Here is a 22856-nt window from a genome sequence, read left to right as displayed (position 1 = left end):
TCCTGTAAGACACGTCCCCAGGTTTTCTGTCTGCTTGTAGCTCTGTGGGCACGATGGAGATCTTCCCATCTGTAGAGTGTACTCACTGAAGAGGATCCTCAGACCCAGTATTCACCTGGTACCAGACTGGTGTTTCGATCCAGTGAGGAAAGAAGTTTATTAGTTCTGTTTTGTCTTTTTAATCTATTCTGGGATAGTGTTCTTAGCATTTCTCTAGAGAAGTGCTGCTGAATTTTCAAATTCTCTGCTCTCAAGAACTATCCGTGGTATTTGGCTAGAATGCTCTTTCCTGGAATTCCAGTCTACTCTTCTAAGACAAACTTATTGGTTTTTTAGCTCCACAGATTCAGGTCACTTCCCCAAAGCACCATCACATCCTGTCTCAGCGACTCAGCCCCGCCACCTGCCTCCAATAGAATCTGCAGCTAACAGCTTCTTTCCTTCCCTCCTGTGCTGGAGAGTGAACCCGGGGCCTCCAACATGCCACGTGAGCCCTCTACCATGGAGCTGCCTCCCAGCCCCTCCAACATGGCTTTCGACAATCTCTTCTTGTTTTATTGGACTTGGAACCATCAAAGCAGAACAGAAAGCTGCATTTCTAAAGGACTTACACACACGTCTTTTGATACTTGTGCTCATTTGCATTATAAATCTGATTACAATCTCTAGCCAGAAATCAAGAAGGAGTGCTCTGAATGAGGAGTATAACTGCATCATCTGCTGATATGAAGTAGAAGCAGAATCACTGAATGGAACTAAGAAGACTATCAGCAAGACCCTCGGAGGGCTAGGCACAGTCTCTCTCCATGTCAGGTATAATGGGGATTGTCCTTGAGACCCTTGCTGTGGGGAGGGGGCTGAGAGGTGACCCTTTAGGCAGCCACAGAGCTGGAGACACAGCCTCCGCACAACAGTGGCCAGCACACATCAACAGGGCGGGGGGCAGATACCAGAACCGAGCGCACGTTAACAATGTCCAATGACCCTCTGACAGAGGAGCAGCTTGGTGCCTGCTGTGAGGGGCAAGGCTGAACCTGCCTCAGGAAACCATGCCGGGCATCTCACCAGCTATAGAACCAGCTGGAAAGAATGCTCCTCCTTTCCTTAGGAAAAAAGTTGTAAAAGTCCAAAAGGAAGGAGATAACGCATAATATCGAATGTTGCCATAAAGGGTGATTGTGATGAGGGTATCTGCTAAGTCCAAGCCGGAGGCGGGAATTCCATGAGCCACAGTCACCCCTGGTGCCCCCTGAGCCACCCTCAGCTGGAGCTCCGCAAGGTGGGTTCCTCTCCACCAATGAATCACAGCACCTAGGAGGTGTCTGGCACATAGTAGGCACTGACTGAATGCTGTGGAGTACATAAGTGAAGCACCAGCTTTGAGGCAAAATCGTCAATGAGCGGCTGCTGGGCCGGCTGGGTCCCGCCTCTGACTCCCTGAGGCCTAAGACGGCCCGGTGCCCGTGGTGCCTGCCTAGCAGCTGGGCACTTGCACACGCACTGTGGAAGCTGCGACCACATATGAGGCTTGAGTGCCCCACGTGGTTGCTGATCTGAATTTTCTAGCCAACCAGGGTGACCAAATTAATTCCACCCAAGTCCAACTAAAGACGCTTTTTGACATGGATCATTCTTCCTTCATAGATGGTTTTAGGACAGAGTTTATGTTCTAGGAGCATTGCACAGGCCACCAGCATGTACATTGCAGGTAGTAAACAATCTAGCTCTTCAAAGGAGGAAGACAGTAGCACAAAGTAAACAAATAAAATGATTTTCCCCCAAAAGGCAGGATGAAAAACACAGGCAAAAATTTCAAATATAAAACACATTGGAACTAGGCTTAGAGAAGGATCGTGGAGAAGGACGGCTGCTCTTGGGAAGGGAGTTAACCTGAAGCCTTCTCTGAATGACCAGGTGCGACTCCCGTGGGCCTGGTCCAGGGACTGCTGTCCCCTGAGCAGTCCTCCGTCTGCATTTAGGGGGGCTCTGAGGTTGAGCAGGAAGCAGGTGCTTCTGTGGCTGAGGTGGGAGCACCCACAGCCTCTGAGCTCTGGGCCTCAGGCTGCCTTTCACTCGACACCCAGGAGAAGGGTCAGGATGAGCAAAGCCCAGCCACAGGTGGACTGCAAGATGAGGGTCACCTTGGCACAAGAGCAGAGAAATGCGTGGCTTCTGTGCTGCAGGTGACCTGCTGGAGGAGTGCGAGCCGTCACGCAGCTGGCGGGATGAGGCCACGCAAGGGCACTGGGGTTGGCAGCCCCTTCTCCTGCTCCTGCTCCCTGCACCGCCCTCTCAGCCAGGCAGCTGACCCAGCTCTCAGCCCAGGAGCCTGGTAGGTAGCTCAGAAGAGGCCCGTACCCCTGTGGCTGACTGGAGATGGGCACGGAAACGGCCACCTTGTTATGGAGCTTGGAAGGCTGTGTGGGGGCCAGAGCTGCGGGAGGATGGGCGCACCCTGCCTTTCCTGCAAGCCTGTGCCATGAGCTGGTGGACCCCTTGCAGTCCACCCCTGGAGCAGTTCTACAAGAAGAGCCCTAGTGTCCAACTCCTCACTTGAAAAATTTGTGGCAAAGGAGAGTGAGCTTGCTGAGCGGGGACTCAGGGCGGGAGCCGGAGCCCAGACTCAAGGGCTGAAGCCCATGCTTGCCCCAGAGCCACGTGTGAGTTGAGCCCTGTCCCCGTGCTGTTAGTGGGTTCCTGTGGCATGCCCACCCAACTGGATGGCTGTCCTGAGACCCAGCGTCTCTGCCTCGAGGAGTCCCACACCCCTGAATGCCCAGGCCTGGCCTCTTCTCGTGTATGGTCATCTATGCAGTGCTCCACAACATGAGAAGAAGCTCATGCCCTGAGCACTCCCAGTCCTCACCCCAAGCCCCCAGCGACACTCGTCTCACAAGAACCATGCTTTGTGAATGACCTTACGTAGAGGTCACAGACGACAACACAAGGTCGCAGCCAAGCCCTCTATAACCAAGTCACAGGGACCCGCAGAGCAGGCCAAAGCACACAATTCTGATCCATCTGGCTTGGACAGACTGAGCTCTGGCTCCTTGTGGAACCAGCATGGGACCTGGGGACAGAGAGTATCCTGGCTGCACCACACCTGTGTGCCACAGGCTCCCAGCCAGCTGCAGACCACCAGAGCCAGAGGCCATAAAAGGTCAGCACTGAGGTGCAGGTCATGGCAGTGACTCTCAACACTGCTCCCAGGGCACAGGGCACAGAATCAACTGCAACTTGGCCTTCAAAGCTCTTCTTATGTGCCAGATCCCAGAACAAACGCAGGGACACTGACAGGAGTGGAGCTTCCACACGAAGAGTGAAGATTGGAAGCCTAGGGCTTGGGTTCAAATTCCTGCCTATCATTCTATAAAACCTTGGTAGTTAAATTTAGTGTTTTTTTTTTAATGAAAATGTTGGCATTTAGTTTCAAGTGTTCATCAGAATTAAATGAGATTATGTATGTCAAAGAATACATTCAAGACGTGGCCACCATTATGAGTACAATAAGAGAGTCCCTAGGCCCAAAGAGACCTGTCCAGCAGCGTCCAGAGAGTGCAGGAGGAACCACAGCAGGCCAGAGGGCAGGTCCAGAGGCAGCACCTGGCAGTGGTTCCTAGAAGCAGGTGCAGAGAGCAGCAGGTGGGGCTCCATCCCGTGAGAACTGGGACCTCACCCTGTGGGTCCTCAAGCAGACCCTTCAATTTCCAGTTCAGCCTCCTCCCCCTTGAGATGCTGGAGGGAAGGGCGCACATATCACAGGGTCGTGGCAATTATTCAACAGATAATGGGAAACAGGAAGAGCAGGCTGAAGTAGGTACCAAGCAACGGATGCACTTGGCTCTAGACGTGGTGACGGGGCGTCTGGGAGTGGTGGGATCTGACATCATACTGAGGCACCAGGAGGAAACAAAACCTATGGATGTGAGAGGTTGAGTGGGTACCTGAGGCCTGGTGAGCTCAGCAGTCCTCCAAGGGCTGGAGGGCAAGCGGGCTGCATGGTGGCCAAGACAGAACACAGCCCAGCACAGGGGACTGGGTGGCCAGCAGCTGCAGAGGTGGCCCAGACCTCAGCAGCCTCCCTGTGATTCAAGGTCCTTCTAAAATTCCTTGAAAGTCATCCTAGGGAGAGCTCCCAGCATCTCCATGAGGAGGGCTCCCAGCATCTCCATGAGGAGGGCTCCCTGCATCTCCATGAGGAGGTTCCCTGCATCTCCATGAGGGAGGTTCCCTGCATCTCCATGAGGAGGGCTCCCTGCATCTCCATGAGGGAGGTTCCCTGCATCTCCATGAGGAGGCTCCCTGCATCTCCATGAGGAGGGCTCCCTGCATCTCCATGAGGAGGGCTCCCTGCATCTCCATGAGGGAGGCTCCCTGCATCTCCATGAGGGAGGTTCCCTGCATCTCCATGAGGGAGGCTCCCTGCATCTCCATGACGAGGTTCCCTGCATCTCCATGAGGAGGGCTCCCTGCATCTCCATGAGGGAGGTTCCCTGCATCTCCATGAGGAGGGCTCCCTGCATCTCCATGAGGAGGTTCCCTGCATCTCCATGAGGAGGTTCCCTGCATCTCCATGAGGAGGTTCCCTGCATCTCCATGAGGGAGGTTCCCAGCATCTCCATGAGGAGGTTCCCTGCATCTCCATGAGGAGGTTCCCTGCATCTCCATGAGGAGGGCTCCCTGCATCTCCATGAGGAGGGCTCCCTGCATCTCCATGAGGAGGGCTCCCTGCATCTCCATGAGGGAGGTTCCCTGCATCTCCATGAGGAGGCTCCCTGCATCTCCATGAGGAGGGCTCCCTGCATCTCCATGAGGAGGGCTCCCTGCATCTCCATGAGGGAGGCTCCCTGCATCTCCATGAGGGAGGTTCCCTGCATCTCCATGAGGGAGGCTCCCTGCATCTCCATGACGAGGTTCCCTGCATCTCCATGAGGAGGGCTCCCTGCATCTCCATGAGGGAGGTTCCCTGCATCTCCATGAGGAGGGCTCCCTGCATCTCCATGAGGAGGTTCCCTGCATCTCCATGAGGAGGTTCCCAGCATCTCCATGAGGAGGTTCCCTGCATCTCCATGAGGAGGTTCCCTGCATCTCCATGAGGGAGGTTCCCTGCATCTCCATGAGGAGGTTCCCTGCATCTCCATGAGGGAGGTTCCCTGCATCTCCATGAGGAGGGCTCCCTGCATCTCCATGAGGAGGTTCCCTGCATCTCCATGAGGAGGTTCTCTGCATCTCCATGAGGGAGGTTCCCTGCATCTCCATGAGGAGGCTCCCTGCATCTCCATGAGGAGGCTCCCTGCATCTCCATGAGGAGGGCTCCCTGCATCTCCATGAGGGAGGTTCCGTGCATCTCCATGAGGAGGTTCCCTGCATCTCCATGAGGAGGTTCCCTGCATCTCCATGAGGAGGTTCCCTGCATCTCCATGAGGAGGGCTCCCTGCATCTCCATGAGGAGGGCTCCCTGCATCTCCATGAGGAGGGCTCCCTACATCTCCATGAGGGAGGTTCCCTGCATCTCCATGAGGAGGTTCCCTGCATCTCCATGAGGGAGGTTCCCTGCATCTCCATGAGGAGGTTCCCTGCATCTCCATGAGGAGGTTCCCTGCATCTCCATGAGGGAGGTTCCCTGCATCGCCATGAGGAGGTTCCCTGCATCTCCATGAGGGAGGTTCCCAGCATCTCCATGAGGAGGTTCCCTGCATCTCCATGAGGAGGCTCCCTGCATCTCCATGAGGAGGCTCCCTGCATCTCCATGAGGAGGGCTCCCTGCATCTCCATGAGGAGGTTCCCTGCATCTCCATGAGGAGGTTCCCTGCATCTCCATGAGGAGGGCTCCCTGCATCTCCATGAGGAGGGCTCCCTGCATCTCCATGAGGGAGGTTCCCTGCATCTCCATGAGGAGGTTCCCTGCATCTCCATGAGGAGGTTCCCTGCATCTCCATGAGGGAGGTTCCCAGCATCTCCATGAGGAGGGCTCCCTGCATCTCCATGAGGAGGTTCCCTGCATCTCCATGAGGAGGGCTCCCAGCATCTCCATGAGGAGGGCTCCCTGCATCTCCATGAGGAGGGCTCCCTGCATCTCCATGAGGAGGGCTCCCTGCATCTCCATGAGGAGGTTCCCTGCATCTCCATGAGGAGGTTCCCTGCATCTCCATGAGGAGGGCTCCCTGCATCTCCATGAGGGAGGTTCCCTGCATCTCCATGAGGGAGGTTCCCTGCATCTCCACGAGGAGGGCTCCCTGCATCTCCACGAGGAGGGCTCCCTGCATCTCCATGAGGAGGAGGGCTCCCTGCATCTCCATGAGGAGGTTCCCCGCATCTCCATGAGGGAGGTTCCCCGCATCTCCATGAGGGAGGTTCCCCGCATCTCCATGAGGAGGGCTCCCTGCATCTCCATGAGGAGGGCTCCCTGCATCTCCATGAGGGAGGTTCCCGGCATCTCCATGAGGAGGGCTCCCTGCATCTCCATGAGGGAGGTTCCCCGCATCTCCATGAGGGAGGTTCCCCGTATCTCCATGAGGAGGGCTCCCTGCATCTCCATGAGGAGGGCTCCCTGCATCTCCATGAGGAGGTTCCCTGCATCTCCATGAGGGAGGTTCCCCGCATCTCCATGAGGGAGGTTCCCCACATCTCCATGAGGAGGGCTCCCTGCATCTCCATGAGGAGGGCTCCCTGCATCTCCATGAGGGAGGTTCCCTGCATCTCCATGAGGAGGGCTCCCTGCATCTCCATGAGGGAGGTTCCCTGCATCTCCATGAGGGAGGTTCCCTGCATCTCCATGAGGGAGGTTCCCATCATTTCCATGAGGGAGGTTCCCTGCATCTCCATGAGGAGGTTCCCTGCATCTCCATGAGGGAGGTTCCCTGCATCTCCATGAGGAGGTTCCCTGCATCTCCATGAGGGAGGTTCCCTGCATCTCCATGAGGGAGGTTCCCTGCATCTCCATGAGGAGGGCTCCCTGCATCTCCATGAGGAGGTTCCCTGCATCTCCATGAGGAGGGCTCCCTGCATCTCCATGAGGAGGGCTCCCTGCATCTCCATGAGGGAGGTTCCCTGCATCTCCATGAGGGAGGTTCCCAGCATCTCCATGAGGAGGGCTCCCTGCATCTCCATGAGGAGGTTCCCTGCATCTCCATGAGGAGGGCTCCCTGCATCTCCATGAGGGAGGTTCCCTGCATCTCCATGAGGGAGGTTCCCTGCATCTCCATGAGGAGGCTCCCTGCATCTCCATGAGGAGGGCTCCCTGCATCTCCATGAGGAGGTTCTCTGCATCTCCATGAGGGAGGTTCCCTGCATCTCCATGAGGAGGCTCCCTGCATCTCCATGAGGAGGTTCCCTGCATCTCCATGAGGAGGTTCTCTGCATCTCCATGAGGGAGGTTCCCTGCATCTCCATGAGGAGGGCTCCCTGCATCTCCATGAGGAGGTTCCCTGCATCTCCATGAGGAGGTTCCCGGCATCTCCATGAGGAGCACTCCATGGAGCTCCAAGAGGAGGGCTCCACTCCCATTCTGGGGGTCAACAATGCAGTTCTCCAGGGACAACTCAGCAAAGCTCAGAGACATTACATGGTGGAATCCGGCTCTGCACTTTGATGTCACTGCCCGGGATCGTTTCAGAAGCGCATGCTCTGCATGGGAATGCTTGTGCACTGTGCCTCGGGAAGCCTGCAGCTGCTCGCAGGAGCTCCCGTCCTCCTGTGGCGGGATTCAACATCGACACCAACTGTGCCGGGGGACAGGAGCCTCTGCTCCCAAAGGGCTCTTTGTGCGTCTTGCTGAAGCCGAGGTGCAGTGGGAGCATCAAGGTGAGTGGAGCAGGTCAGGCCTGAGGGCGTCACTCTGGCCTGCTGCTCGGGGCCTGTGTTTGCTGGGGAACTGTGAGGACACTGCAGACGGCTAGCAGCAGGCGTGGAGGCAGGCAGGTTGGAGGAAGGGGACAACATTGGCAGGCCAGGTGGAAGACAAAGGGTGTCTTGGCACAGAGAGGGTGCTATCCTGCCTACAGGTGACCAGGAACCCACATGGGAAACTGTGAACCAGGAAAAGTCTGAACAAAATGGGTGCAGATAGCCTGGAGAAGACTCATGCTGGGAGGGTGGTTTGTGAGGCATGAGCCGTAGAGAAGGTCTGAGGAGGGGCCGACAGTGCCCAAGATCACAGCCCCACGGCTGCTGCTAGGTGGCCCTGGCCAGGTGCGCTGCCCTGGGGCTCTGGTCACCTGCACAGGAGGCCTGTTTGGCACAGGTCTGTCCTTCATGTGACACAGGGAATCTGACTCCTGGAGAGGAAATCTCAAGGTCTCCAACAGGTGGAGTGGAGCACAGATCCGGGTCTTAACAGGAGAAGGCGCCACCCGTCTGCTCTCCAGGGGAAGAGGAGTTGGAAGGATGAGGCCCAGTGTGGCCCAAGGCCCTGGGCAGGTCAGCAGAAACGGCCTGTGAGGCCGTCTGATTCTCTCCTCCCCAGTAGGGATGTGCATTTGAGCTGCGAGGACGAGACGGAAGTGGGACGGCTGCCACCTGTACAGCCAGGGTCCCAGAGGAGGACGTTCCCGGAGGTTCACTGGGCGGAGACTGTACACAGGTGGTGTGGCTGGAGGGGGGTGTATACTGTATTGTGAGGAGAGCTCTCTCTCTCTCTCTCTGAATCCTGGTGCCATGTTCCCTGCTGCTCTCCTTGGCCACACCCTTCCGCCATGACGGTCCGCTCACATCAATGGAGGTGGCCATCTATGGACTGAGACCTCTGAAACCAGGAGCCCCCAAATAAACCTTTCCTCTTCTAAAACTATTCTTGTCAGGTCCTTTGGTCACAACAGAGAAAAATCTGGCCAAAACAAGGACCAAGAAGAGAGGCTCCATAAAGCACCCCAAACTCCCATGCCACTGAGCCTGATACCTGCTGTAAACATCTGGCTTAAAGATTCATCTATGATCCCATCTGATGGATATTAGTAAAGGGTGAGATTTGGGAGAATATCAGATGGGAATTCCAAAATGGTACAGATAGACTTATAAAATACAATATGGAGTTTGATATAAAGTCCATTTTCAATTCTGAGTTAGCTCACATACATTGGATTCAGGTACATGCCTACTTTGGATGGAACTATTTTATTTTTTGAACTCCAAATCATCAATGATGTTCCCCGTCATTGTTAACAAGGAAAAAAAATGTAAAAAAGTGTGGAAATAATGAAATAATCCTCCCCCATAATACAGAAATCTTCTTTCCATATGTTTTATCATAAAGAGCCAGGGAGATGAGTAGAATAATTATTTGCACATGAAGTGAGACATCTACCCATGTGGGATTGTAGTAGATAAGGAAGAAAAAACCAAGGGGGTAGGGGATGAAACACCTTTGATTGAAATACAAAAGGTATTATTTTAAGGTCAAATTTTCCACATTTCAACCAAGCTATACCTTGTGAAATTCATTCATAAAATTTTCATCATGAAAAGTAGATACAGGTGTAAGGAGAATCACTGTTCAACATCAATGTCAAGCAGTCACGGGAACCTGTTGGGACATCTTGGCAGTGTGATGTGTGACACATGGAGAGGGTCCAAGGCCACTTGGGAGCCCCGTGAGGAGACTCTTGGGTGAGAGTCTTTCCCATTTCCCTCTAGGGTCACCTCTTATGTTCCATCAGCTTCCAGCACAGGACGCCCTCCTCTTCCTGCTGTGCCGCCCAGCTCACAGTGCTTGCTGGTCAGAGCGGGCCTCCCTCCCTGTGTCTCCCTGCTGCCCAAGGAATTCAGACCCACTTAATTATTAGCCTGCGTAAAATATAATTATGTAAATGAGTCTGTGGGGGAGGGCACACATGCATTCACAAGGTGGAAAGAAAGGGCGCTTTGATAACGCCTCCCAGAGTGCCTCGCTTCTAGGGGTGTTCTGTGGAGCACCTAGCTACTAGGAAGATGTGGGGGGTCCCTCATTGCCAGCCTCGTACACCAGCTCCGCACCTCCATGTGACTGGAGGCTAGTGACCAGCCTCGGCAAGGGGGGTCACTCAGTGGAGAATCAGGTTTTAAAAAACCCAGTTAAGTCGCTTTAGCCCGTCTGCTTTAGCAGTACCATGGAAATAGTTGTGTAAAACGATCATGCCCTTGAATGCTGCCTCAATGCCAAATGGCTCTGGAAGCTTCCACACACACATCCCATGCTGCGCACGTATCCGAGCACAGTGGGAAGGAAGAGTGCCTGGCTTCGCTCCAGCTGCAGATCCCACTCCGAGCGGCACTGAGGCTGCTCCGTCCCCTCCCTCCCCCACAGACAAGGATCGAATCCCATCTCCCGACAGGAGGAGGATTAATGGAGATAATGGATGGGACTGTTACAGGTCGCTGCTCCCGCCAGATGTCCCCTGCCTTCTCTTTCCCATTTCCTGCTAGGGTCACCTCTGCTGCTCACCCTCCTTGTGGCCATGGAAAGCCGTGCCACCGTCTTACACTGCGCTGGGTCATCTCTGGTCCTCCCTGGCTGTGTCCACCATAGCAAGCCCTGTGGCCCATCCTGGCACTCACGGCTCTGACATTGTGATGCCACGTGCCAGCCGTCCACCTTTCCTTTTGCTCCAAATCCCAGCAAACTGAACAATGCTGTGAGTTCTGATTCCCTGTGATCCCGCATCCTCTGCCTGCATGGCTGTCCTCCAACCAGGGAGGCAGAATCTCCGTGTGTCCATTTACGCCAACACATGCCCTCAGAGTCTCTCTGCTATTCTCTTTGCTGCTAGATCTTAAAGTTCTTCATCTCCATCTACAAAAGAACCTAATATTATAAACCTAATATTATAAATCATATTTGTACACATATATGTACACGTGTTAGACGTCACATGTATGCACGTGTGTGCTGTGGACTGAGCCTGTGTTCTTCCAGAATTTGGATCTTGTGGCACTAACTTGATGCTGCAAGGAGTCAGGTCCTCTGGGAGGTTAAGTGGGCAAGGATGGAGCATCCGTCAGGAGTCAGTGCCCCTTACCAAGAGGAGAGACCTGCCCTCTTCCACATGCAGGGCCATCTGCACACCAGGAAAGGAGCCCTCACCAGACACTAGCTCCAAGGACACCTGGCCTTTGGGTTCCCCAGCATCCAGAACCACGAGCAGTAAGCAGGCGTTGTTATGCTGCCCGTAAACGGCGCCTTGTTACAGCAGTGCTGTGGTTTAGATGTCAGGAGCCCCAGAGCTCATGTGTGAGGCAATGCAAGGTTCAAAGGCTAATGACCACAGGATGAGGACTGTGACCTAACCAGGGGATGGATCACTGAATGGTCAGCGGGGTGCCAGCGGGGGCAGGTGGGGTAGGGCTGCAAGAGGTGGTACTACTGACTTCTGAGCTGCTTTCTTCCACACACACTCCCAGCTCAGAGCAGTGCAGTCAGCTGCCTGTGGACTGAGACCCCAGGGACTGAGACAAAGGAAACTGTGCTCCTCCGTGCTGCTCGCCTTGGGTCTTGTGGTCACAGTGATGGAAAGGCCGCTGCCACAGCGGGCTGAGCAATGGGAGGCCGTGTTCTAGACGGCAAGAGACGGGCTCCTGGGGCCCTGGGTCGTCCACTGGTTCCTGACCTGGTGCTGACACGTGCATACAAAGTTCCTCCTTCCCTTACAGATGCATTCTTGAGCCCACCATGGGCCAGATGTGGGGTGGTACAGAGGAAGGGAAAGGAGGGATCTGTCACTTAAGTTACGGATCTAAGTCAAACCTGAAGTTTGCCAAAGATAACAAACAGACTGAGAGAGAATGGCCCTCCCTCTGCCTAACTGCTCCTGGACGTATGCAGAGCTTCTCTCAGGGAGCCACAAAGGACCTGCGGGGAGCAGGCGGTCAGCCAGAGTAGTTAACGACAAAAACACAGCTCGGCACCCCTGCGTCCCCACCAGAATTTGTGCAGACCCCACCTGCCTGCTGGGGTCAGGGCTGAAGACATCACCAAGAGCAAGCACAAGGCCCTTCTGTAATCAGGACCTGCCTCCTCTCAGAAGCCCTCCTCCCTTCTGGCCACTCACGGACCTCATCATGTCAGGACCAGCACGTCCTGAAGAGCAACAAGGGTCTGCTGGCTGCTTCCGCCCCTCGCTGCCCCATGGAGGAGGTCATGGAGATGCACAGCTGGGGTGCCCCTCCTCTCCCCATGGAGGAGGTCATGGAGATGCACAGCTGGGGTGCCCCTCCTCTCCCCATGGAGGAGGTCATGGAGACACACAGCTGGGGTGCCCTTCCCTGCCCCATGGAGGAGGTCATGGAGACGCACAGCTGGGGTGCCCTTCCCTGCCCCATGGAGTAGGTCATGGAGATGCACAGCTGGGGTGCCCCTCCTCTCCCCATGGAGGAGGTCATGGAGACACAGCTGGGGTGCCCCTCCTCTCCCCATGGAGGAGGTCATGGAGACACACAGCTGGGGTGCCCTTCCCTGCCCCATGGAGGAGGTCATGGAGACGCACAGCTGGGGTGCCCTTCCCTGCCCCATGGAGTAGGTCATGGAGATGCACAGCTGGGGTGCCCCTCCTCTCCCCATGGAGGAGGTCATGGAGACACAGCTGGGGTGCCCTTCCTCTCCCCATGGAGGAGGTCATGGAGATGCACAGCTGGGGTGCCCTTCCCTGCCCCATGGAGGAGGTCATGGAGATGCACAGCTGGGGTGCCCCTCCTCTCCCCATGGAGGAGGTCATGGAGATTCACAGCTGGGGTGCCCTTCCCTGCCCCATGGAGGAGGTCATGGAGATGCACAGCTGGGGTGCCCTTCCCTGCCCCATGGAGGAGGTCATGGAGACGCACAGCTGGGGTGCCCTTCCCTGCCCCATGGAGGAGGTCATGGAGACGCACAGCTGGGGTGCCCTTCCTCTCCCCATGGAGGAGGTCATGGAGACGCACAGCTGGGGTGCCCTTCCTCTCCCCATGGAGGAGGTCATGGAGACGCAGAGCTGGGGTGCCCTTCCTCTCCCCATGGAGGAGGTCATGGAGACGCACAGCTGGGGTGCCCTTCCCTGCCCCATGGAGGAGGTCATGGAGACGCACAGCTGGGGTGCCCTTCCTCTCCCCATGGAGGAGGTCATGGAGACGCACAGCTGGGGTGCCCTTCCTCTCCCCATGGAGGAGGTCATGGAAATGCACAGCTGGGGTGCCCTTCCCTGCCCCATGGAGGAGGTCATGGAGATGCACAGCTGGGGTGCCCTTCCCTGCCCCATGGAGGAGGTCATGGAGACGCACAGCTGGGGTGCCCTTCCTCTCCCCATGGAGGAGGTCATGGAGACGCACAGCTGGGGTGCCCTTCCTCTCCCCATGGAGGAGGTCATGGAGACGCACAGCTGGGGTGCCCTTCCTCTCCCCATGGAGGAGGTCATGGAGACGCACAGCTGGGGTGCCCTTCCCTGCCCCATGGAGGAGGTCATGGAGACGCACAGCTGGGGTGCCCCTCCTCTCCCCATGGAGGAGGTCATGGAGATGCACAGCTGGGGTGCCCTTCCCTGCCCCATGGAGGAGGTCATGGAGATGCACAGCTGGGGTGCCCCTCCTCTCCCCATGGAGGAGGTCATGGAGATGCACAGCTGGGGTGCCCTTCCTCTCCCCATGGAGGAGGTCATGGAGATGCACAGCTGGGGTGCCCTTCCCTGCCCCATGGAGGAGGTCATGGAGATGCACAGCTGGGGTGCCCTTCCCTGCCCCATGGAGGAGGTCATGGAGACGCACAGCTGGGGTGCCCTTCCCTGCCCCATGGAGGAGGTCATGGAGATGCACAGCTGGGGTGCCCCTCCTCTCCCCATGGAGGAGGTCATGGAGACGCACAGCTGGGGTGCCCTTCCTCTCCCCATGGAGGAGGTCATGGAGATGCACAGCTGGGGTGCCCTTCCTCTCCCCATGGAGGAGGTCATGGAGACGCACAGCTGGGGTGCCCGTCCCTGCCCCATGGAGGATACCGAGCTGGGGTCATGGAGATGCAGAGCTGGGGTGCCCTTCCCTGCCCATGGGGATGTCATGAGGACGACAGCTTTGGTGGAAAGCAGATCCCGTTCTGTGGTGCGTGTGGGGGTTGGTTCCCAGCCTTTTCCAGGTCCCATGTCTGCATGTGCAGGTGTGTGTCTCCCCAAGGCACCAAGTGGCACACGCAGGGCTCTGTAGCACAGCAGGTGACCTTTCTGCTTTATTCTAGCGCACGGTCTGGGCCAGGCCACAGTGAGCCCAGAGCTGAGTTTGTGGGTGTTTCAGTCAGGACTCAAGGACCAGAGTGCCCCCTAGGACAGCCAAGCCCTCCTGCCATTGCTGCTCAGACCAAGGCAACTCCTCGCAGGGACACAGGTCCACACAGGGAGCCCCACCCGACCCCAGCCCAGGGAAGCCACCCCTCGGGCTCGGCTCCCCTCTGCAGGTGCCGTTGGCTGAGCTTCTCCAGAGAGGACGGGGAGCAGCTCTGAGGACAAGGCCCCCTGGACCTGCTGGGGCTGCTGCTCGGGGCTGTCTTCATCTGTGGGAGCTGCGGCCACAGCATCCCCTGCCTGCCCTCCCCTGCCTGCCCTGGCTCCCCAGGCCGGCTCTGGGCCCAGGGTCCTGCCTTTCCTCCCAGTTCTGGAGATGAAGTCTAAGAAGGGGCTTCCAAGCCACCTGAGCTTGGGAGGGCCACTGCCTGCCTCCAGATGCCACCCTCATGCGTCCTGGTGGGACAGAGAGCCCTGGTCTTTCCTCATCTGACAAGGCCCCGGCCAGGGCCCCCGGCCTGCGGCCTCTTTACACACAAGTTGCCCTCTTAACGCCCATCTCCAGTGGTCCCACAGGCGAGGCTTCCTGCCCGTGGATTTGGGGGACACATTGTCGGTCTATACCACTCGAGTTTTATTCACTTGGTGGAATAGATAGAACTTCAGAGAGAGATGTCTACATTCAGAGGGACTCAGAGGGTGGAACGCTCTCTTCTGTCACACTTACAAACTCACAGGACACAGTGAAGGTGGAGAGTCCTGGCTAGGCCAGCCCCTGGCCTCACAGCTGTCCACGTGTCCCCTGGAGCGAGACACCCAGTGCCAGTGCCAGACACCCCTCACCCCGACACTTCCCGACACTTTCTCCTTCCAAGCCCGTGGTCCCTAGCCCTGGCCCCTGCCACACTACCTCTGCAGCCAAAGTCGGCCCCTCCCCTCCTGGGCCGTGGCTGTAGGACACGTGGCTGAGGACCGCACCTACTTCCAGATTGCTGCTCCTCCCTCCGCAGGAGCAGGGGGCCCTGCCGCTCTGGGCCAGCCGTGGGCCACCTCTCATCGTCCGTCAGGCTCCTGTGGGCTCAAGGTCATTCTCTCCTCCTGCTCCAGACTTCCCCTGATTCTTCACCTTCCTCAGCCAGAGCCACAGTAACACCGTGACCAAATCCTTGCTGTGGTCTCAAGGACAGGTGACCTTCCTCAGCTGGCACCCGAACCTTCCCGCTTGGCCTCCAGAGCTCCGTCTGGCTTCTGTTCTCTGCTCTCAGTGGACACCCTGCCAGCCCCTGCAGAGTCCACCTGGCTGCCTCCTCCCAGGCCAAGGCTGCCATCCCCTGCCTGCCCGGGGCTCCCCCACCCCAATGTCTCTGTCTCCTCCGTCTTCCCCACCGTGCTCCTAGGCTATGTAACTTCTCCTAAAAAAGAAAATGAAAGCAAACCTTGCAGAAAACTGCTTCTGCCTCCAGTGCGGCCCAACCTCCTGTCCTCCAGGACAGAACTCATAGGAAGAGGCTCCTGCCCATAGCTGCCAACCCTCAGCCTTCCCGGTCCCTCACGGTCCCTGCAATCACTGCTGTGGTCAGGGATGGCCGTGCCTGGCCATGAGCAGGCTCCAGGACAGAGCCTCAGCACCCCGCAGGGCTGTTGCTCTTGCCCATCTCCAGTTCCTGCTGCCCCTGGCTGCTGCGCCCACAGCCTCAGGAGGGAGCCAGCCCCGTCTGCAGTGGGCTCGGCTCTGTGGGCTCAGCTGCTTTGCGATCCTCACCTCTAGCCCAGGCATCGCAGGCCTGCCCCGCACTCAGAGCTTCCTGTGCGCCCCTGACTTCCCCACTGGACCAGGGAGCCATCTCTGCTGGGCGCTTCACCAGGTGGCGCTCTCAGCTCCGTGCCGCCCTCAGGCTGCACACCCTCAGCCAGGGGGGCCAGCTGGCCGTCCATCTCCAGTGCTCCAGCTGGCGTCCCCACCACCGCCTCTTCATCCAACCTGTGTCTCCAGATCCTCCCCTGCTCTCGGCAGCTCCGTCCCCACCTGCTGCAGGGAGACTTCTGAAGCATAAGCGCCATTAGGATCCTGTCTGCCCAGAACTTTCCAGCAGCTTACCATCTCACTCAAGCGACACACAGGCCCTCCTCTCGCCCCATTCCCTGGTACTCTGCACCCCAGCCCTGATGCATTTCTCACCTCCTCCTGCAGCTCTGCCATTGGCCTGTTGCCTATTCCTCCAACGTTCCAGCCACAGTCCTGCCTCAGGGCCTTTGCACAGCTCTTTCCCTGGCTGAAACCATGCTCTGGACTCCTACAAGGCTCCCTTTCTTATGGCTTGAACTCTCTCAGTTCCCTGCTAGTGAGGCCTCTTCAAAGACCAGACAGAAAACAGTGTCTTGCCAACAACCCGCCACCCCACTTCCCTCCACCCTGCAGACATGCCTTTGGGTGCATCTCTCATGTCCCATACTCCTGGCCTAGGTCCTTGCTCTCTGCTCCCACAAACTGACCCATGCAGAGATCACTCTCCTAGAGACAGGCATTTTGTTTATTTTCTGGTCTATGAGTTTAGGATGTAAGCCTTAATTTTTTGAGATAAAGGAATAAATAGTACAAAATCAATAATTTTTGCCGATTGAAGAAAAAGAACAGTGGATGAAAGGAAAACCAGAACCACTAAGAGCCAGAACTCTGCCCCAGGGCCACAGGCTGCGGTGTTTGCACGTAAGACCATGGGGACTCCAGGGCCGCGCGGAACTGGGGCTCCCTCTGCCCAGGAGGACAGAGCCTGTCCTGGATACGGTGGGAGCTCAGAGGCTGGCAAGGCTGCCCCCAGCCTGGGAGGCAGCCCTGGACCAAGGACGCGAGTCCTGCTCAGCAGGCGCTCAGGCCTGCAGGTAGCCAGCTGCCCCAGCGACCTCGGTCGGGGGAGGAGGACAGGAAGGATGTCTGCTGTCACTGCCTGTGAGCAGCAGAGGCAGAGCCGGCCTCCGTCCACCCACACAGTGCTACCCTGCGCAGGAATAGAGACATGTTCTTTCCAGTGTTTTAATACTCTTGCCTTTCATTAAAATTGAAAATATGATATACAGACATCCTAGAACACTAACCAAATAATATGAAATGAGTGTAAAGACTCAAGGCTCAAAAATATACCTATCATTTGTTTGTAGGAAGGGAAATGGAAAGAGAATAGGCAGGAATAAGGAGGGGTGGAGGGAGGGAGGAGGAGGAGGAAGGAGGGAGGAGGAGGGAGGGAGGAGGAGGGAATGGGGGGGAGAGGGCAGGCCCATGTGTTAGAAGTACTCAGATGTCCCTGGAAGGGGTTGGCAATGTGAAATAAATTTTCTTCCACATCTGAGACTGGGGAAGGGGCATTCTTGGTTGTTAGGGTCTGTAAACAAGTCAGGATGGCGCCTGGCATTTTGCCAGAGGGAGTGGTTTGTGAAGTAACGCCAGCGAGCCATTAAGTGTGGAGACTCCTTATTGGTTGACTGCTGTATCTAGTTTATGTTAATTAAGATAAGCTGTGGGTAACGTATAAATACCCCTCCTGTCCTACAATAAACGGCTCCCACTCCTGCTGTATCAATCTACACAAGTTCCTCGTCACCCCCCGGTTATTCTGCTGCAGCCGGACTGCGGCACTTGGTCACTGTCCACACGTGAGAGCTCCTGGCATGTATTTTTAGGTGTGAGCATCTTGCTCTGGAGACTTGGTCTTGACTTTTCCAAAGCCATTTCTGAGACAAAGGGGGAGTCTGAGGACAGTTCCCTGTCACGTGGCGTACCTAGAGGAAAGGCCAGTGCCCTCCAGCCACCCACTGCAGCACCAAATGGTCTCCAGCCACACTGTGCACACGTCTCCTACCAGCCAACCTCAACAGTGTCCTCGCACTTGAGGTCTCACCTCTCCCAGGCCAGCCGCGGCCCGGCAGAGTCCCTGAGGCCACCCTAGGGATGCTTTGGGGCTGCGAGGGGCAGGCAGGAAGCTGGCAGTGGTGCTAATCAGGGTGGTACCAGGAGTGCACAGGACTGGGCAGCGGGCAGAGAGCCTGGGCACCTGGCCGAATATGGGTGCATGGGGTCACCACATAAGTCCCACCTGGAAGGACAACTAGGTGGACATGTTTAGAAAGGGGTTTCAAAAGCAGATCGTAACACGCGGGTGCGTGTGTCACAGTGGTAGGGAACCTGAGCTGTGGCTGGCAGGGTCAAATGGATGGGGCCACATGCCCAGGGGTCTGTCCAGAGGTGCTGTGGGGATGAAGCAGAACACAGCCGGCACCTTCCACTCTGCTGGGCGGAAGCCCAGTCCTGGGTGTGCTTCCTTGGGGTCCTGAGCCACAGGCTTCAGCCAGCACCAAGTGGGCATCATTGAAACACCAACCTGAGAGGCGCGGTGGAGCACGCCTGTAGTCCCTGCCACTCGGGAGGCGGAAGCAGGAGGAGGGAGGCTAGCCGGGGCAGCACAGCCAGAGCCTGCATCAGGCTGAAACGGAAAGGGCTGTGGATGCGGCCTGGTGGCAAAGCGTCCCAGGATTCAGTCCCTAACAAACACCAAACCAAACCAAATGGACAAAAAGTGAACCCAGCTCCCGCTCCGGGAGCCTCTGCCCCCTGCTGCAGGTGTGCGTCCAGCACGTCCAGCTTGTCCAGCTTTCCAGACCTCCCTCTGCCTCTGAGATGCCATCGGGCCTTGTGTGGGATCGTCCTTCAGAGCCACCTCCCCCACTCCCCCGGCCTCCACACTTGAGCCACAGTCTGTTCCTGCCCGAGGAAGTCCCAGCCACGGCCCTGCTTGGGACCCTGGTTGTGTCCAGTGCCATTCTCTCAGGGCACCTGCTCCCCTGCCTCCGCCTCCACCCTGAGAATGGCATGGCCTGTGCTTCTGCCCGCCTTGTTCAGGAGGGCCTGGGGTCCACCAGCCCACACAGCCGCGGTCAAGCCACCTCCCAAACGGCTTCTCCACGGTACAGTCCCTCTGTGTCCAATGCCAACAAGCCGCAGAGAACACAGGACACGCACCTGTCCCCAAGCACAGCCTACGTGGAGCACGGCCGGGCACCGTGCTGCCTGCTCCGTGGGCTCGTCTGCCATGAGCAGAGGGCTGGAGCGTCCAGGCGGCAGGTGCCCGGCCGTGCTCCACGTCTGAGAGGATGGAAGCAAGACAGGTGGCCGAGAGCGAGGGGAGGGCCCAGGAGGCACCTGCTAGGGCAAACCAGGGGAGAGCCCGGGGTGGCCGGGATCCATCTACAGGAGCATCACAGCAGAGAGGCTGTTATTCTAATAACCGAGTCTTCTACAATGGGAAGACACAGACCATTTTAAGAGAACAACGTCACCAAACGTCCCACTCTGGCAACCTCGTGTTAATGCCGGTCATGATATTCAGAAGCTAGGTTGTGGACACTGGCCCCACAGTAAGGGAGCCTCAGTTCTATGCCTCGAACAGTGTGACGTCTAACACTTGAAAATCAACCGAGGACACTGGGTCCAACAGATTGTCCTTCTGCAAGTGTTGGTAAGGGTGCCTCTTCTCAGGTCCACCCACTCGTAATCACCAGAGCTGGCACAGGCTGGCGCAGCTGGGGGTCAGCCTCAGAGAGCCAGGGCAGACAAGGTCTGCGGCCCTCAGGCCCACGCTGGCCTCCGGGAGATGGGGTCACCACAGTGAGGCCTCAGGATGGGTGTCTGGGAGACGGAGAGCTGCCAAGGGCAAGCCCCCTAGAGAAAGCACACTCTGGGTCAAAGCTGGCTTGGACTCTGGGCAAATCCATAGAGATGCGTCTCCTTGGGTCCAAAGGGACAATGCCACCTCATGGGGATAGAGAGGAGGGACATCAGGACCAGGACACTGGAGTGGGAGGGCAGCCTCCTGAAGCCCAGGAGGACCCCCCGGGTGGGGGTGAAACCCGGAAGATAGCAGCAGGCTTCTGGACCACCCGCTCTGCCTGATCCGGTTTGTCTCAGAGCTAGCTGGACTACACACAATGCTCCATGGCGTGAAGATGCCTGGAAAACTCAGAGCTGACGTCTGAATTCAACTTGCATATTTAATCACCCCCAAATGACATGGAATTGAAGAATCTAAGCACAGAAACGTCAAGAGCAAAATGGCAGACAATAACTTCTGCATCAAGCCCCACTTGCCATCAGCTGATGCTCGTCACACCCTGTGAAGTCACGAGTCTGCACCTACCGCACTCTGTGACTGGGAACAACTGCATGCGCTGGGCCAACGTCCGGGCGCGGCTGGTACACACCTGGTCCTCCGCTAGTGCCTCCAGCGACCTTCCCTGCACCTGAGAAGAGAAGAAACGGTTAGTGAACCTCTTCCTTAGGACTTGGGGGGAGTGACGGCCCCCAGGTCTCATTGGTCCAGAAGAGGCTCCCCCATCGGCAGTGCTGTTTTACCCACGGCGCAGGCCTGCAGCCTCCCCACTGGGCTTGCCAGAGGTGAGGTGCCTTTGAATACAGGTGCATTCTTTAACAGAAAAGAAACCAGAGCAGGTGCATGCAGGTTGGAGAGGGTCTCTCTCTGACCTCTTTGCAAGGCCCACCACCAAGGATGTGTGGGTGGAGAGCAGTGGGGAGCCCAGGACACAGCAGCGTGTCGGGAAGACTTCCCGGTGCAGGTCTCCCCAAGCTCCACAGCACCTGCAGTTACCAACCAGCAAGGTCACCTCGCCCCCGCAGGCTGGCCAGGACCAGGTCCATAGCCGGAGTTACGTGTAAGTGAAGAGTCTGGAGTGAGAGGGTTTCTGCCACGCGGTTCTTTGGTTCACGTGGACAACTGGATTGCCCAAGGGAGACAGCTCTCCCCTGGGAACATTGATCCAGGTTTCCAAACCACTAAGCACGTTCACTCCAGCTTTAGCAGCTCTGTAGGAGAAAAAATGGAGCCCAAATTCCTCCAGGCGTCCAGCTTTGTGCAGGCTCCTTGGCCCCTGGAGGGCTGTCCTTCCTCAGGCCCTCAGTCCTGGCAGAAGTCTCATTTGCCACCCTGATTGTGTGGATGGTATCAAGGTGCTCTGTGAAGACGTCGAGATGAATCCTTGACCATTCTCTGCTCACTGCAGAGTTGCTCAGGGGGTTTCTTGCAGGGCACTGAACAGGTGACACTTACATTTTCTCCCAAGTTGTCTGTCCATGACCGCGGAGCTGGTTGTCACTGGCCTCTTGTCCAGGTACGTATAAACGGGGTGACCTAAGTCTCCCTGAGGTGTAAAGGTTCACAGTGCAGGTTGTATGTAAGCAATACGACAAAAATTGAATTTAACCCCAAAGAATCTTCACACTAAGAACAGACCAACAGAAACGGCCCCACTGCAGGAGGAGTCGTGGCCCTCTGCCCGCCTGGCCACTGAAGGTGTCCCTGGTCTCCTGTCCCCAAGGAGGGGCCGAGGCACACTCCACTATACATCTCAGGGCTGGCCTAGGTTCATCTTGGCATCTTCTTCCTCTGCAGGTGGATCTGTTCCTCAGGCCTGCCGGAGCTCTGACTCGGCTCCCCGTGCTTGTGAGCACAGCCTCAGCCTTGGAGAACACACAGGTGCCCTAGGAGGTGATTCAAGGGCCCAGCCAGCATGCGTCAGCCTCCTAATCTTCCTGAAAACGCAACGCTGGGTTTACTGAAGCTGGAAAGGACAGAACTTCTCAAGCACAGGGTGCCGCCCTCATTTGTGAAGCAGGGACAGTGGAGTCAGTAGTTCAGGGCTCCTCTGGCCTCTGGAATGAGATTCTGCCCTCAGGAAGTTGGGGGACGTGGTTGTTAACATTTATGTACATTTCTGGTGAATCACTATCCACTTCAGGTTGTCTTTTGAACAGATAAGACTAGATATTTCTGCCAGGCATTGTCACTTTTAAGCAGACAGGCGCACTGACCCTTCATGGAAATATAACAGCAAGGTGCTTCCAAGTTCCGCAGCCAGGAGCCCTGGGTCAGCCTCCTGGAGACTTGAGCAGAGCAGTGCCCATGTCCCAGGCTGGACTGAGCAGCTCCCTGGCAGGGCAAGCAGATGGCATGGGGCTTATTCACTCGCTTCTGCACAAACTTTCCAAAGAAGGCTCCATGTTACCTCAGGACACACCACTGTCCTGTTGGCTGACACGCCAGGGTCCCTCTCTGTAGGAAAGGAAGGTCTACTGAAAATGGCCACGACAGAAGCCAGCTGCACAAGCTCTGGACATGTGTGTGGCACCTGGTCCTCAGCAGCTTGGTGAGGGCAGTGAGCGCAGAGAAGCTGAGCCACCCACACAAGGTCACTGTCTGTGTGTGAACAGGATCCGCCCTCCAACATCCAGACTTCTGACCACATGCTACCAACCACCAAGCTCAACCCTCGATGCAACTAAAGTTAGCTTAAAACAACAACAACAACAACAGTGTGTGCCTAGTCTGAGCAAGATTCTCTGGAAGAGCCGCTCACGTTTCCTGTTCTTGGGACCGTCTGTAGCAGGGTCTGTCCAGCACTGCTGCCCTGAGCGTGGCTTAGGAGGAGGGCAGTGCCCACCACATGTACCCGGGGGCAAGGGGTGGCAGCAAAGGAGGATGGCCATGCACCTCATGGACATTCCATGCTGACCAGCTGGGGACACTGCATCCTAACCCCTAAGGGACACTGCAATGTCGGGGTGGGATACATAATTAAATTAAGTCCGTT

The 22856-nt window shown here is 56.8% G+C and overlaps 1 protein-coding gene across 20 annotated transcripts in view; it reads right to left on the bottom strand.

Moving 5' to 3' along the window:
* The window catches only part of Myt1l (myelin transcription factor 1 like), a 395041-nt gene that overhangs the window by 335762 nt on the left and 36423 nt on the right, over positions 1-22856 (bottom strand). For all 20 annotated transcript variants that reach the window (XM_058574977.1, XM_058574987.1, XM_058574986.1 and 17 more), the window contains exon 2: positions 20390-20492. The gene's annotated coding sequence lies outside the window, so the exon portion shown is untranslated. The remainder of the gene's footprint in view (positions 1-20389; positions 20493-22856) is intronic.

This window comes from Marmota monax, unplaced genomic scaffold (genome assembly GCF_021218885.2).
Source record: "Marmota monax isolate L192 unplaced genomic scaffold, Marmota_monax_Labrador192_F-V1.1 WCK01_AAM20220418_F8-fsc00633, whole genome shotgun sequence".
Taxonomy (NCBI): domain Eukaryota; kingdom Metazoa; phylum Chordata; class Mammalia; order Rodentia; family Sciuridae; genus Marmota; species Marmota monax.
The sequence above is the reverse complement of the archived record's forward strand: the minus strand, read 5'-3'. Positions and strand labels throughout refer to the sequence as shown.